This window comes from Capra hircus, chromosome 24, assembly GCF_001704415.2.
Source record: "Capra hircus breed San Clemente chromosome 24, ASM170441v1, whole genome shotgun sequence".
Classification (NCBI taxonomy): Eukaryota; Metazoa; Chordata; class Mammalia; order Artiodactyla; family Bovidae; genus Capra; species Capra hircus.
The window spans coordinates 60031763-60035586 of NC_030831.1; the positions used below are offsets into that span (position 1 = coordinate 60031763).

General features: G+C 47.3%; 1 pseudogene; it reads left to right on the forward strand.

Moving 5' to 3' along the window:
* Positions 225-3575, forward strand: LOC102176484 (annotated as a pseudogene).

Here is a 3824-nt window from a genome sequence, read left to right on the forward strand (position 1 = left end):
TGTTTCAGCGGCGAGAGAGACACGCTGCTGATTGGCAATATTTCAAGGGTATGTAGTAAGAAAACATCAACTGATATTTTAATCATCTTCATTATTTGCTGTTTCTCCTCTCCCTAGCATGGTAATCTTTGATTCTTTAAAAGATCAGGGACTTTTATTTCCGTCTTAGCTGTGCCAAAGTTGTGTGGGCAGTCTGATTTGACACCAGCATCCACTAACAGACGATGATGCTGGGCACCGAAGGCGGGGAGGGGTTCGTGCCGAAGGTCTGGGACTTGCCTTGGTCTTGCTTGGCAGACGAAATGCAGCAGTTATTTTTCAGACTGCAAAATTCAAAATGGGGCTCAGCGTATTCGTTTCATCTACACCAGAGAAGGCAGACCGAGTGGCAAGGCCTTTGTTGAACTCGAATCAGAAGATGAAGTCAAACTGGCCCTGAAAAAAGACAGAGAAACTATGGGACACAGATATATTGAAGTATTCAAGTCAAACAACGTTGACATGGATTGGGTGTTAAAGCATGCTGGTCCAAATACTCCTGACACGGCCAGTGATGGCTTTGTACGGCTTAGCGGACTCCCCTTTGGATGCAGCAAGGAAGAAATGATTCAGTTCTTCGCAGGGTTGGAAATCGTGCCAACTGGGATAACATTGCCGGTGGACTTCCAGGGGAGGAGTACCGGGGAGGCCTTCGTGTGGTCTGCTTCACGAGAAATAGCTGAAAAGGCTCTAAAGAAACACAAGAACAGGGCGCAGGCACATCGGAATCTTTAAGAGCAGTCGAGCTGAAGTTAGAAGTCACTGTAACCCACCATGAAAACCTACGGCCGTGCTGTGGCCAGGTCCCTGTGACAGACCTGGGGCTGGAGGAGGGCATCACGGCACGGAAGGGAAGCTGGCCTTGGAAGGACGAGGCACGGTGCTTATGGTGGAGGTTATGGAGACTATGATCATTCAGTCAGTTCAGTTCAGCCGCTCGATCGTGTCCGACTCTTTGCGACCCCATGAATCGCAGCACGCCAGGCCTCTTTGTCCATCACCAACTCCCAGAGGTCACTCATACTCACGTCCATCAAGTCAGTGATGCCATCCAGCCATCTCACCCTCTGTCATCCCCTTCTCCTCTGTCCCCAATCCCTCCCAGCATCAGAGTCTTTTCCAATGAGTCAACTCTTCGCATGAGGTGGCCAAAGTACTGGAGTTTCAGCTTTAGCATCACTTCTTCCAAGGAAATCCCAGGGCTGATCTCCTTCAGAATGGACTGGTTGGATCTCCTTGCAGTCCAAGGGACTCTCAAGAGTCTTCTCCAACACCACAGTTCAAAAGCATCAATTCGTCACAGTCCAACTCTCACATTCATACATGACCACTGAAAAACCATCTAGTGCCTTGACTAGATGGACCTTTGTTGGCAAAGTATAATGGCTATGATGATGGCTATAGATTTGGGTCAGATAGATTTGGAAGAGACCTCAATTACTGTTTTTCAGGAACGCCAGATCACAGATACGGGGATGGGACACTCTGCACACATGCGGGGACTACCTCACAGAGCTCCCAAGAATGGCACTTAGAATTCTTCTTCACCACTCAACCCTGTGAGAGTACATACTGAAACTGGTCCTGATGGCAGAGAAACCTGAGAAGCAGATGTCGAGTTTGCAATGCATGAAGATGCTGTGGCAGCTATGTCAAAAGACAAAGCAAATATGCAACACAGATATGCAGCACTCTTCTTGACTTCTAGAGCAGGAGCAAGCGGTGGTGCTTATGCACACCAGTCCAGTTATGGTGGCCCGGCCAGCCAGCAGCTGGGCGGGGGTTATAGAGGCAGCTGTGGTGGCCAGAGCAGCATGAGTGGATATGACCAAGTTTTACAGGAAAATCCAGTGATTTTCAATCAAACATTGGATAGGCACCTACTGCAGTAGTAGAAGCCGAGTATCTGGGGGAGTGAACGGAATGGGAGGGATGTCCGGCACGTCCAGTATGAGTGGTGGATGGGGAACGTAACTGATCCTGATCACTGACCTTGGTCAACATTTTTAAAAGAAAAGCTGAAGTTTTAGCTGTTTTGGAATACAAGCTTGTGATTTATGCTTACTCTAAGTGGAAATCAGGAATGTTTTAAAGACTTAGTTCAGTTCAGTTCAGTCGCTCAGTCGTGTCCGACTCTTTGTGACCCCATGAATCGCAGCACGCCAGGCCTCCCTGTCCATCACCATCTCCCGGAGTTCACTCAGACTCACAAGGTTTGGTATTTTTTAACACATTCATCTAGGATGTAACAACCAGGTTGAGTAAACTATTACTGTTTAACAATTTTCAGCTTTTCTCAAATTAGTTCTATTGTAGGATGTACTTGAGCAGTAAGTGTATTTGGGTTAAAGCTGTTGGATTATGTTAAATGTTGCTCTTACATCATATTACACTGAAGCCTGTCTGGATGCATGTAGAAAGACACGCTTTTCTGTAAAACTCAACATAGGAGTTGTGTCTATAAAAAGTGAAACATTTGGCATGTTTGTTAATTCTAGTTTCATTTAATAACCTCTATAGCACGTAAGCTTAAGCTTTTTTTTAAGTTATTGGGGGAAATTTGACATGCAATACCAATACCTTATCATTTTGGTTTTGGTGTTTGTGTGAAATTCTGAGGCCTTGATTTAAATTTTTCATTGTACTGTGATTTTTCTTTTAGGTGTATTGTACTAAGTAAAACTTGTCAAATAAATCTTCCTTTAAAAAAAAAAAAGATCAGTGACTTTTGTCTGAAAGTCCCAAATCCCATACTTTGAAAAGACGCACTAAAGGATTTTCAGTGACTAACTCTTTTGGAGGAATTATATTAAAATTTTGATTTCCACGGAGCTCTGTCGTTATTGCTACCATCCTTGCATTTCAAAATCAAACTTCAGGTTATTGAAAAGACTTATGTTTCTTCCAGTTTCTCTTTTCTTCTTTCTTTCTATTTCTCTCCTAAAACAGAAACAAAATAAACAGGACTTGCTTCAACAATTCTAGAAAGAACCTTGTGAGTGACAAAGTCCAATTGAAATAGCCACCTGACGGCGCGGGAGAATCTGCCCGGCAGAGCCAGCGCCGAAGGAGCCTGGAGAGGGCCGGCTCCGGCCCGCCCTGCCCCCGGGCCCGGCGCTCACGGCCTTCACCCCGGTGCTGCTGCTGGGCTTCCTATCGAGCGCGATGAGCACACAGTGCCCGGCACACTGGGCACGCTCTTCCCGCGGCAGCCCGACCGGCAGCCACCAGCTGGTGTGTTAAGAGAGGCCTCCCTTCCTGAGCAGGCCTGGGACCAGAGCAACAGGCCGCGCCCCGGGCCTCGGGCGGCGACTCTCCGACCGCATCCTGGAGAGCCGAGCTGCGGCCTTGGGGAGAAGCGCTGGTTCCCGCCGGAGCAGGCGGCCCCCGCGCTCCCCGGAGGGCACCTCGTGCTCGTCCAGCCTGAGGCTCACCGTCCTGGAGGCGGCATCGTCCTGTGCTGTTCCGCTTCCAGCCGCTTCCTCTTCTCATCAACAGTCCGTCCAAACTGCAGCCCATTATCTGTTCTTAATTGATGTTACCGTTCACTCTATTAATTAAGGAACAGGCTTTCTCGTGGGCTTTTTTTTTTTTTTTACATAATCCAACCACTAGAGCACGTTTCCAAGCGAAGACAAAAATATTTTCTACATGGTACATAAAAATTTGGCCAATTTTGAAAGGGGAAGAAAAGTCAGTCAGCTGTGGCCTGGGTGTCGCAGACATGAAATAGCTGCTTGACAGGATTTTGTTGCTGTTTGTTTCCTTGGCTTGACATAGATGGA